The sequence below is a fragment of the Anastrepha obliqua genome, chromosome 6, assembly GCF_027943255.1.
Source record: "Anastrepha obliqua isolate idAnaObli1 chromosome 6, idAnaObli1_1.0, whole genome shotgun sequence".
Taxonomy (NCBI): domain Eukaryota; kingdom Metazoa; phylum Arthropoda; class Insecta; order Diptera; family Tephritidae; genus Anastrepha; species Anastrepha obliqua.
This window is the reverse complement of record NC_072897.1, coordinates 47,908,046-47,922,228: the sequence shown is the minus strand read 5'-3', so window position 1 is coordinate 47,922,228 and position 14,183 is coordinate 47,908,046.

Here is a 14,183-nt window from a genome sequence, read left to right as displayed (position 1 = left end):
GCTGTGTGTTGCAAACCGCCGGAAATGTGAGCAAACAATTCTCAGATTTTGCATGATGATAACGCGCCATCGCACTGATCAAAGAGAATACAAATCGGCCTGCCGGGGGTGTTTGGAGGACTGGGTTAAACGTTGGCACATGTGTGTTGCTTCAGACGGGTCATATTTTGAAGAAGATAATATAAATTTGCCTTAAATTTAACTCTGTTTTGTTTAATTTAAACATTCCCGGTACTTTCTGATCATAAGTACATACTTGCGGCTTTGCGGACAGCAATGTGTGATTCGCTGGAAGTCGAATTAACTCTCGACTGTCGCACAGTTAGAAGACATATTTACATACATATAAGGGTGCATACATACATACGGAGCCGCGGCCACTCGACATGACAAAAATTTAAGATTTATCAAATATTGGCAAATAATTCCACGCGAAATATTCCAATATTGACTATTTTCGAACGGTCGCGAAAATTGGCATATGGGCGGCTCGTTTTATGAATGAAATTGAAATATGAGCTCTAACTTATGAATGAACTTTTTGTTTTTCTTCTAAATTGTTCAGCGCCGTCGCTGATAGAATCATGGCCGCTGCGACTGCGTCTACGAATGTATTTTGTTTTTGTAGTCGCTAGGCTTAGATTTTAGCCTTGGGCGACATGCGCATGTGAGGTATGTGTTTTTGTTGTGTTCCAGAACATTTTAGAATGTGCGGTGGCAAAGCGGCCATCGCGTTGTGCTTGCTGTTGCTTTTGCGTCTATCAAAGTATTGTGTTTTTGTAAGTACAATATTAGGAATATCGACTGTTGAAAGACAAAAGTACACGGAAGCAAGAAGGGAGCGCTGTGCTCGCGCATATGTATATGTATGCTTGAATGTATGAACGTGCATGGATGTAGTAACATATGAATACAATTATTTTGTAGGAAGTTTAGAAGGCAAGTAGGTATATATGTATGTATATATGCTAGGACATAATACATACATAGAGCAGAATTGTTTTTGCACTTGTTAGGAAGAAACTCGCTAGTGCGTATGTGTATTTGTCTTGTAAGAATGTGATGTGCTGTGACTTGTGTACATACATAAGTCAAGGTTATTTGGGCATACATGCATATGTACATATGTATGAAAGGAAGATGATGTTCTTGCGCTTGTGCATTATTTCTTTTCATATACAAATGTACATACCTACATATGTATGTAAATGCTGTCGAATACATAAACTATAAATTGACATACAATATAAAATAAGTGTTGATTTATCTTAAACCGTTTTTTTTTCTTAATGCAAATACCTCCTATTGACATGTACATACATATTATGTATGTATATTGTCATATACCATCATTTATGTACATACATATAGAGTATACGTTCATTTATGAATGTATGTAATGAAAAACTTCATGAATTACTTTCAGAACTTTATTAAAATTAATTCGCGTCGCGCGCATGCACAAAACCTTGGTTCACAACGCAGGCGCAGAAATAAACGCACTGCGTATTTATCCTCCCCATGTGACTCGGCATCAATTCTCGGCGCCAATTTTTTTTTTTTTTTTTTTTAATGTGTTTTTTTTAATGTAATCGTAAAAAATTTTTAATAAATTTTATGTATCCGCTTATCATTTCAAAAGTAACAAAATGGTAAAAAAATAAGCAGTCGAAGAAATAAACGCACCGCCTATTTTTCCTCGCCACATGTTAGACTCGATTTCAATTCCCAGTGCAAACCTTTTTTTATAAATTTTTTTGTTTTTAAATTCGTTTTTTTTTATGTAATTAAAAAAAAATTATGTAATAAATTTTACGTATTCGCTTATTATTTCAAAAAATACGAAAATAGTAAAAATTTAATTAGTTTAATGTATTTATCCTCCCCACGTGACTCGCCATCAATTCTCGGTGGAAATTTTTTTTTTTTCGTTTTTAAATTTTTTTTTTTAATGTAATCGTAAAAAAATTTGTAATAAATTTTATGTATCCGCTTATCATTTCAAAAGTAACAAAATGGTCAAAAAATAAGCAGTCGAAGAAATAAACGCACCGCCTATTTTTCCTCGCCACATGTTAGACTCGAGTTCAATTCCCGGTGCAAACTTTTTTTTATAAATTTTATTTTTTAAAATCGTTTTTTTTTTTTAATGTAATTGAAAAAAAAAATTATCTAATAAATTTTACGTATTCGCTTATTATTTCAAAAATACGAAAATAGTACAAATTTAATTGGTTTAATGTCGAGGTGAGAAATGTGTTGTGTGTTGAGGTGAAAGATGTGTGGTGTTTCTAATTTTTGTGTGGGCAAAAGTCAGTGAGGTGTCTATAAACTCGGTGTGCTAAATGACCTTATTACAAATCTTTCAGATCTCAATTGTACTAAAAAAAGCTTACAGTAACATTTGCACCTTCTCATTGCATTAACATTCTCTGCTACGACCATGCATACGCTTAGGTAACTGGCGATGAGAATTATATATGTATGTATATGGACATTTCAGGCAATAAACTGCATGTGACACTGAAATACTTAATCTATTTCAGACTTCTTTTTAAGAGAAATAAAAAATATATATTTTATTATCGAATTAAAAAAAATTGTTTACTTTAAAAGGAAGAGCGTTAGCAAAAGCATACGTACATAAATACTTCAAAAACCATTTACTATGATAATTATTTATCACAAATAGTGTCTTATAACTAAATATACAAAGAAATATCTACCTACTATTGACCACTCAGCAGGGTAGGTACATGTACATATACATATGTACATATGTCATGTATGTATCTGTTGTTGTTGTCATGTATCTGTTGTACACACATTAGCAACAAAAAGTAAGTGATATTTTTATTTAATTTCTTCTATTGCGTAATTTTTTGAAATTACATACATACATACATAGATACATACACACATGCATTTGCGCATCAATCCAATTTCAAAGCAATCTGCATGTGTACATAAATAAGTACATATATAATTCTATCCTATTATTGGCCTTGAATAACTTCTAAATCTGTAGATTAAGCAAAAGAAGATTTTAAGGCTCCATATTTATCGTTTGAGAGAAAACCATTATTTCGATCCGTTACCGAGAATGTTAAAACCGATGCGGACATAGAAAATGTGAAATCATATTTCTCCATAGAATTTATATGGGAAATTGAAAAGTGCGGTGCGGGCCACCCTAATATTAATATTAAGGCGTCTAAACACAAGAATTGTTGCGAGGGAAAACCAAATATTTTTTTAGAAACGCTCTGATGTTTTTATGCACATTTAGTTATGCACATACATATAAGTATGTATACCTGTCGATGTTTTTTCAAGAACAATACCAAAGAAATATTATCATATTAGCTAATTGAAACATGAAGCGGTCAAATCAAAAAATCACAATGTTCAAAATTCGAGAAAAACTGATTAGCACCATGAGAAGGGCCAATGTAATTTTTATATTTTTAAAAGCATTTTCTCCCTGATATAAATGAATATATAGTGAGGTATTCGAATAGTAAGGTATTCGAATAGTGAGGTATTCGAATAGTGAGGTATTCGAATAGTAAGGTATTCGAATAGTGAGGTATTCGAATAGTAAGGTATTCGAATAGTAAGGTATTCGAATAGTAAGGTATTCGAATAGTGAGGTATTCGAATAGTAAACTATTCGAATAGTGAGGTATTCGAATAGTAAGGTATTCGAATAATGAACTATTCGAATTATTTGAAACGAATAGTATTATTCGTTTTATTCGAATAATGTTTATTCGAATATTATTCGAAAATAATCCCACCCCTAGTTCAAAGGCAATCAAATGTGGGTTATTGAAAAACCGAAATATTGAAACTTGAAGATGGTGAATTTAATGATTTGAGCAAGATGTTGCAAAAATATAAACAGTGTTTTACAAACGAAATGGATACAGTAGGTAAAACAAGTATAGTAAAAATGAAGTGAAATAGTGTTATCGTCAAATATACCTGTTAATGTGAAACCCTATAGACTTCCGTTCGCGCCGGTCGATTGTAAAGAACATTATCGAAGACTTATTGAAATGCGAAATAATCCGTCCGTCGAGTTCTCCGTACGCGTCTCCAATCGTGCTAGTTGAGAAAAAGGATAACAACTTCCGAATGTGTGATTATCGTCAATTGAAAAAGATTACTGTAAAACAGCCGTACCCGATGCCGATTATCGATGAGCTTTTTGTTCAGTTGTCGGGTAATAACTTCTTTACCGCGTTAGATTTTAAAATGGGTTATCACCGAATTGAAGTGAGTGAGTGTTCGAAGATCACTACGAATGCAATCGTATGCCATTTGGAATCTATGAACAAACTTGTTAAATCATGTGAATCGAATAACATTATTGCGTATCTGGATGATGTAATTATTCCCAGTCAATTTGGTAAAAGAGGGTATACGGAAACTAGACAATTGTTTGTGTGTTTTTAAAGAAAACGGTATAGCTTTGCGATTAGATAAATGCGAATTTTTGAAAGATGAAATTGACTTTATTGGACATAAAATATCATGTGACGGTATAAAACCGGGTGAAAGAAAAGTTCAAGCGATAAAGCATTTTAAGATACCCACATCACAGACTGAAGTGAGAAGATTTCTCGAGTTAACCGGATTTTTTAGGAAATTTGGGGAAAATTATTCTTTAATTGCACGACCGTTAACGAAATTTACAACGAAAGTGTGTAATGAAAAATTTGAATGGGGCGAGTGTAAACAGAAAGCATTTGCCACTTTAATTGACAGACTCTGTAACTCGCCAGTGCTAGTTTTGTACGATTTTAATGCTCAACATCAAAAACACGCTGATGCAAGCAGTGTAGGTATAGCAGCAGTTTTGTTACAAGCGAAATGTGAAGGTGACAAGTAGCAAGCGGTTATGTATTTTAGTCGTCACTGTACACCTGCAGAATCGAGTTATCATAGCTATGAACTGTAAGTATTGGCAGTTGTGGAAGCATTGCAGCGGTTTCCACAGGAGGCTCCACAAGAGGGGTGATTATCAATAATCTTCTCCACTGCTTTCAATACAAACTTGAACTTGACTAATGAATAGTCTTTTTACCTTTTTTTTGGTATGAAAACCATTTATGCTCTTCTCCACACTGTTGGTATGTATGCCAACGTGAAATAGTCTCGCATTATTCCAAAGAGATGTGCTTTGATTAACTCGCCGCCTTGTTGTAGTACTACCGGGTGGATTCCATCCATCCCCACGGTCTTGTTTGGGTTAAAGGAGCTAACGGTCAATCTTATGGATTGCTGGGTAAACAGTTGTCAAGCCAGTTTCCAGTCCGATAAGGTCCGGTCTTGAAAACACTTTATAGGACTCCGGGACCTGAGTTACGACACCCGGAAAATATGTAGCCAGTTAGACGCACGCTCTACCTACCTCATTGAACGTATGTGCGCCATCTGACTTAATGATGCCTAACTTAATATCGACTCTTTCCTTAGCCATAACTTTATGGATCCTAGCCACATCTGGGGTTAAAGTGACTGAAACACAAAACTTCCCAAAGCTAATCCTCTGCTTTCCTAATTTCTGTACTAGATGCGGTTAGAATGGTATCGTATTCTTTCCACCATTCGGTTCATTTGGCTTTATTAAATTTCCTTCTCCCCGCCTTTTGAAGTGCTGAGAGTTCCTTCGACACCCAAAACTTGCTGGTTTTGCCTTGTGGTTTGGTCTCAAGACAACTAGACCCAAAGGCAGCAGATGCTTTCCATTTCAATTCAACCGGGCTATTCGGGTCATGTTCTTCGATTTCGATGTAACTTAACCCTAGAAAACTAAACCTTTTTTTTAAACGCTTAGAACTAAAGCTCGTCTATCAGGCTACTTTTTAAAAAACAAAATTCTTCTCTATTTTTGTTAAGTTTTTGTATTGAAAAACATTTTATTTTTTGAGAGATGGAGTATTTAACTATAATATAAAAAAAATATTTCATCAAATTGTTTTTATAAGCCAATTATGTGCTTACTAAATTAACACTTAAATTTTTTTTTGCAAGGATATCATTTAGAAAAAATTTTATAATTTTTTTTCTTTAAAACAAAAAACATAAAATTCATAATTTTCTTATAGCTATTTGTACTAAGTTTCATAAAAATATAGAATTTCAAATATATTATTAACATTTTGTTTTGTACATAAAAATTAATTCAGACCTTTTTTCTTATATCACATGTATACCAATTTGGGGACCTATGTTCCAAGTAGTATGTTCTAATGCATTTTGCACAATAATAAACACTCATACGTTTCTTGCTTGATGGACAGTAATTGCACATTGATCTTTTCCCTTTCTTTATTTGTGGTTCAGAGTTTTCTTGCTGCTCTTCGGAGCTATGAATGGAATCGGTTATTGCTTCACGAACTCGTTTTTGCATAGATGGTCTTTCTTGAAGTCTCATTGAGAGCCAGTCATAGCACAAATCCTTACTAAGATCCTTCATGAAATCCCTTCTGCTCATTGGCTTTATTTGTTTTTGGTCACAGTTTGAAACATAGAGAATATAACTATTCAATACTGCCATATTTTCATACCGTAAAACATACATAATGGCCAACGCCTGGTTTTGCGGCTGCAGCTGGCATGACAACACATCTGATCAAAAGTGTCAACAGCACCTTTTGTTGCATTATAGGATTCAATAATTACAGGTTTTTTTGATAGTGAGTTAAGTGTAGGTTCGTCGTGCATAGTTGATATTAAAAAAACTTTTTTATGAGGCTTTGCTTTATGGCTAACAAGACTTAACTTATCATGGAAATCGAACATGGATGTTCCAATACGACGGGATGTATTATGCTTGAATTCATCTGGAATTTCTTTTTTGTTAGTTTTGATTGTTCCAATTAAAGATAACTTATAAGGATCCGCTAATAGCTGTTCTGCTAATGGTATGGAAGTGAACCAATTGTCTACAGTTATGTTTCTATTTGTTCCATGTATAGTTCTAGTGAGAAGCTTACAATAATAAGGTTCGCCAGCTACTGTATTAAAATTTTTTCCCAAATATGGTGGAGCATCAAACATTTATTTAGTTCTGACATCGCAGACTAACACAATTTTTATTCCGAATTTAGCTGGTTTGTTTGGTATGTACATTCGGAATGGACATCGACCTCTAAATGATAGTAGCTGTTCGTCTATTGTCACATATAACCCCGGTTTAAAGTTATCTCTACATTGCTGAATAAAAATCTCCCATATGTTTCTAATGGCAGCAAATTTATCGGTCTTTCTTCTATTTTCTCGTGTGTTCCGATCATCAAAATGAAGGCAATTTTTAAGAAATCTGAAACGTTCCATACTCATTGTAGCAACATTTTTAGATCCGCAGAGCAAAGGATCAACAAGCTCTTTAGTTGACAAATGGTTGTTCTTTAGCGCACCACTTAAAACCTAAATTCCAAGGAGAGCACGAAGTTCTTCTGTTCTAGTTAATGATGTGGTTGTGGTTTGGTTTTTGTAATTATTGGATTTAACTTTAATGTCTTCGTTGGTATGAAGAAGAATTTCTTCAATTATATTATATTTGGTGTGAAAAGTTTTTCAAAACAATCTAAACGCTTTGTAACATCCCTAAATTCTCTCTTTGATCCCGGTAAAATATGAACAATATTCCTCGCTGGAGTTCTATTTGAGCTTCGTTTTGTAGAAGACGGTTCAGTCGACCAAATGAAATTGTTCTTACCTCTTACAATAGCTTCGGAAGGCTTGAATATTAAAGAGTCATTAGGTTGGTCATTACTGTGTGGTACGTCTATAGGTGAAACTGCAACAGGAGTCAATTCTTGATTGGCTACAATTATATTTTCAACTTCATCTTCAGATTCAATTTGAAAGTTTGGATCAATTAGACTATCGTCTGAATCGAAATCCTTTTCTAAATTGTCCTCTATTTCGCTTCCATTTAGCGACAGCTCCTCCAGCCATTTTTCTATTTGGGAGTCAGAAGTACAAAAAGCCATTAACATTATAGCTACTGTCGCAAAAAAAGGAAGTATTTACAAATAATATGTAGTCAGAAAAATACCTTTAATACTAAACCTCGCCTCTCAGGCAACACGAATTAATATATCTACGTAACAAAAAAACTTTGTGCAATGAACGTTCGCCCACAAACTCACACAAGAGACTACTATAATGGTTTCAAAGCTCGTGCTGCCACTTGCATTCAATCATAATGAAATACGTAAAAATGACAATCTTTGCGCCTCAGAGGCGGGGTTTAGTTTTCTAGGGTTAAATATGTTGCTCTCTGGTCAAAATAATGAGACACGTATTTTTTTGTTCACCCGAAAACAATTTTTTTCAAGAGTTATCGGCAATTTTGTTTTTCGGCTCAAACTCGATTTTTTTTAATTAATATATATAAGAAAAATTTTTTTTTAAATGCCCATAACTTAGTCAAAAATGAACCGATTTTAATAATTCTGGGTTCAAAATGATCGTAATTAATTACACGAGCGAGCGACTTCATGTAGAAACAATTGCAAAAACGTAATTGAAAATTTTTTATTTAGCAAAAAAGATAAAAAATTGAAATTTTTTCGAGATTCAATATTTCTTTTCCTAATCAAAAGGACATCTCAAACTTTAATTGAGCTGAATGCCTAGTAGCTAAAATGAGTTGTTTTTGAGTAATGAATTTTTGAGTAAAAACCCTGTTTCGCACTTTTTGTTTTTTGCAAAATAAAACATTTTCAACTACTTTGCAATCGTTTCCGCATGAAGTCGCTCGTGTAAGTAATTATGATTATTTTGAACCCAGAATCATTCAAATCAGCTTATTTTTGACTAAATTATCAGTAATTAAAAAAAATTTTCTTATATAGACTCTTTCCATTTCAATTCAAAAGGGCTATTCGGGACAAGTTCTTCGATTTCGATGTAACTCAAATATGTTGCTTTCTGGTCAAAATAATGAGACACGTATTTTTTTGTTCGCCCGAAAAAATTTTTTTTCAAGCTTTATCGGCAATTTTGTTTTTCGGCTCAAAATCGATTTTTTTTTAATAATGTAAGAAAATTTTTTTAAATGCTCATAACTTAGTCAAAAATGAACCGATTTTAATAATTCTGGGTTCAAAATGACCGTCATTAATTACACGAGCGATTTCATGTAGAAACAGTTGCAAAAAAGTTGTTCAAAATTTTTTATTTTGCAAAAAATATAATATTTCAGTTACATCGAAATCGAAGAACATGACCCGAATAGCCCGGTTGAATTGAAATGGAAAGCATCAGCAGTAATTGAGTCGTTCACACTGCTGACTTTTTCTTCTAACATCATATAGTTTGTCATACAGGGTGGGCCATATAACGTTTGCTTTTTGAACCACCTATTTTTTTGAGAATGGTAACACAAATGACATGTCAAATCTGTTCATAATTTACTTAAAGGTTTGACGCTTTGACATAATGGGACGCTATACGCTTGAACAAAATTGGGAAATATTGAAAACCTATTTCCAAAGTGGTGAGTCTTCTTCTTCTTTTCTGATTTTTACATCGGTGGCTACGGCAATAAGCAAAATTGTCGGATTTGAGGCTCATAAAATCTATACGTTTCTGTAGAGAAGCAAATGCATCCACAACGAGTCACTGTTTGGTGCGGTTTTTGGTCTGGCGGCATTATCGGGCCTTTTTTTCGAAAATGAGCGAAGAGCCACGGTTACAGTAAATGGCGAGCGTCACCATGACATTGTTTCCAAAAATTGAAGAGGATGACATGGACGACATTTGGTTTCAACAGGACGGTGCAACTTGTCACACTGCCAAAGTTACACTCGAACTTTTGGCTACCGTTTTCGAAAACCGAATAATCAGCCGAAATTCAGATATCAATTGGACGCCTCGGAGCTGTGATTTAAGCCCGTTGGACTATTCTCTGTGGGGAGCCGTTAAGGATGCTTTAAAATTGAAAGTTGCCATTCATGAAATTGGAGCCCAAACAATCGAAAATGTGCTTAAAAATTGGGTTGGTCGAATGGTCTACTGTAAAGCAAGTCGTGGCGGTCATTTGAACAATATTATTTATCATTCATAAATGACAATGTTCAATCTTCAAAATAAAAAAAAAAATTTGAAAAAATATTGACTAGTTTTTTTTTATAGCCGATTCAAAAAGAAAATTTTACATGGCTCACCCTATACTTATTAGGTAAATCGTTTAAAATTTTCACTGATTGTTCTGCGATTTCATCTCTGAAAGCTAAAACCCCACCAATACCACGTATTTCGAGATGGTTAGTCCGTCTAACGGAATACGACGCTGAAATAATTCATAGATCTGAGACTAAAATGGCTCACGTCGACGCAATGAGTCGTGCTCCTGCACCGCCGGACAAAATTCTTCGTGTTGACGATGCTGATGATGATTGGTTGTTGACAATGCAATTGAAAGACCAATGCATACGCGATACAATAGCAGTATTGAAAGGCGACAACGAATCACCTCTTCAGCAAAATCGCCTATATCGGCGCATAAATGGCAATTTATTGTTTGTCGTGCCTAAGGCAGTACGATGGCGTATAGATCGTTATTGTCACGATGATTTTGGTCATTTTGGTATTGAGAAAACCATAAAACGAATTTTTCAACATTTTTGGTTTCCAAAAATTAGAAAGTATGTAAAAGATTTCGTGTCATCTTGTGTAGAATGCTGCTACTCTAAATCGAAAGGTGGAAAACCAGAAGGTGTGTTATACACCGAACCCATGGAGCCAGTTCCATTTCGACTTTTACATCTTGACCATTTATGGCGATTTGTTAAAAGTAAACGAGGTAGTACACATATTTTTGCGATTAGTGACGCGTTTACAAAATATGTTGTGGTGAAACCGGTACGTAGTACTAACACTTTACCGGTTATACAAGCATTGAACGAGGTATCTACCTATTTTGGGTTATCTGCTCGCATGGTCACCGACCGTGGCTCAAAATTTACTTCAAAACAGTTCGTAAAGTATTGCACTGACAATAATGTGGTACATATTAAAACTGCTGTCCGAACTCCACGCCCTAATGGACAAGTGGAACGTGCAAACCAACTAATTCTAACATATCTCCGTACTACGTCTTCAAATCCGAAAGATTGGGATGACCATTTGTGTCAGTTGCAATGGTCAGTAAATTCCCAAATAAATCTTACAACTGGGTATACATCGAATGAACTTATATTCGATTTTAAATTAAACGATATAATCTCTTCTTCTTAATTGGCGCTATAACCGCTTACGCGATTTTGGCCGAGTTTAACAAAGCGCGCCAGTCGTTTCTTTCTCGTGCTAACCGGCGCCAGTTGGACACACCAAGTGAAGCCAAGTCCTTCTCCACCTGATCCTTCCAACGCAGTGGAGGCCGCCCTCTTCCTCTGCTACCACCAGCTGGTACCGCATCGAATACTTTCAAAGCCGGAGCGTTTGTATCCATTCGGACGACATGACCCCGCCAACGTAGCCGCTGGATCTTTATTCGATATAATAGGAAATCAATTAATGGCTGCAACGACGAGGGTGAATAACCAACTATTCAAGAAAAACCTGACATCGCATGGTCTCCGATTCAAGAACACCGTAATCTGTGAAAAGAGCGTTTTGATAAATAGCATAAAACGCCCACTGGTTATAAAGAGTATGATTTGGTTGTAATTCAAAATGAACCACCCGCAACAGGCGAATCTCTTAAATTAGAACCAAAGTACCGCGGTCCATTTGTGGTGGCTAAAGTACTTGGAAAAGATCGCTATCTACTTATCGACATCGACGGCATGAAAATCAGTCAGAAAAAGTTTGCATTAACCTATTCGGCAGATAAAATGAAACCGTGGTATTCTATGCCACCTGAACTTGATACATCTATCGACGATAATTCAACATCTGGGCGATGTCATCATCAGGAGAGGCCGAGCTGTCACATGATTTTACTGATGTGGCAAGGCCATAATGACAGATGGTCATGACACATCATGGTTGAGTTTTTCTTTTTATAAAATATACAGTGAGAATGTAATTGCCCGTGGTTGTATTTCATAGTCATGTTTCGTAATTGGAATTCTATTAAATAAATAAATAAAAATATCCTGACCATATTCGGTACAATAAAATATTTTGAGACACTATCAGCTGGTCATCAAAAAATGGCGATAGCTGAGACCGATTGTTTTCAAAACGCTCTTTTCTGTAACATGGTTGCCTAAGGTATGCTTCAAAGTCCTTAAAAAATCGTATCAAAAAGTTTAACAAATTTCGTGCAAATTTAAACATTTTTCATTTAAAAGGCATAATTATAACTAAAAATATATGTTGTAGTAAATTTTCTTAATTAAATATATTATTTTGTAGTTTCTTTTTGTCGGCATTCTATTGTTTTTAATGTTATCATAAAATGTAAAATTGTAATATAATGATGCATTTTATAGTATCACAGAATAAAACATTGAGTAATGCCTTGTTTACAAATTTTCATTATGTATCTATGAACGTAGTTACTTTGTCTCGTTCTAGAAAGTATTTAAAGATAAGTTCGTTAAATCTGTTGAATTGTTCAATAACTATTGCAGATGAGGTCCAAAATATCGCAATTATTGAGGAAGTAAGGCAACAGATAAAATTTAAACAAAACTGGTTGGCTCTCAAAGTTTTTAGCCGTGTTTTTTAAGCGCAAAAAAAAAGTATAAAAAAATCGCACATCGACAATAGTCTATAATCCGTTAAAACATTTGACATCACTGTTTAAATCAATAAGAGTGATTTTAAATAATAGAAAAATTGGTATTGATACATATAAGTATATTCTAATTGTTTAGAGAGTTCTGAAAGTATATTGCATGCTATCAACGTGCGCCTGTTGATATTTCGTTTAATATTTATAACAAAACTTGAGAGTACCGATTTCATCTGCAACACATATCAATGGCCTTATTGCTTCATACAACTTCTAAACGCAGACGCATACGCACGTAAAAAAATACAGCTAATATTAATCACTGGTGCTTCAATATCGGCTTTGGGTAAAACCCTACTAAAAATACGAATGTCTATTACGAATACGAAAAAATTGTAATCATGGATTCCATGTGAACATGAAAAAAGGCTGCCAAACTCAAATGTCAAATTTTAATATTTCGTCAACTGCTTATTTCAATGTAAAGAAGACAATTTGGAAGACAATCTTTAAGTTTTTTGTCAAGTTAGCTGACATATTAAAATGTATTCTGTGGCATGTGCGGTTGTGTTAATGGAGGAGGAGAGAAGTAAACAGAGTCTTAAAATTGAGGGTAAAATATTGAGATATGCCAGCAACCCTCTCGATATGGACGAACCATTATAAGTGTTTGCCTCTTTGTTAAAGTAAAAGTTTACTTAAATTCGGTTTAAAATAGCGCGTCAGTCGTTTCTTTCTCGTGCTAACCGGCGCCAGTTGGACACACCAAGTAAAGCCAAGTCCTTCTCCACCTGATCTTTCCAACGCAGTGGAGGCCGCCCTCTTCCTCTGCTACCACCAGCTGGTATCGCATCGAATACTTTCAAAGCCGGAGCGTTTGTATCCATTCGGACGACATGACCCAGCCAACGTAGCCGCTGGATCTTTATTCGCCATAGCGCTGAACAGTCGCGGCGGCGCCGAACAGTTTCAACCAGAGAACGTTAAATATAGAGAATTCTCACGAGCTACGAATAGTGTGAATTGTCAAAAATGAAGTCTAACCGCCGCCGGGGTGTGGTGAAACTTTTAACAGAGATGTTTTACAGCGATTTCTCCTTTAGCATATTGGCCCTGCACAGTTTTTGGCCTCTGTAGGAAATCAAATTGACGAATAGCCGACGGCATTTTGCAAAGTATTTGCTTGTGCATTTTTATGTTCCCTTGATAAACGAAAATTTATTCAATTTGTATTTTCAGACAAAGGTGATGAAGAAAAAAAAATGATTGAATATTTATTATATGCGCCAACATTTCAAATCAAAGTAACTTTAATATTTTGATTTAATTTAAAAAAAATCATTATAAAACGACGTCTCACATTTTGGTATGTGCGTTTTAGTAAATTTAAAACTAAACAAATTTGATGAAAATTTTTACTAATTTTTTGAGTCGAAATTAATTCATAGCATACAAGTGTTTTGGTATATCGACA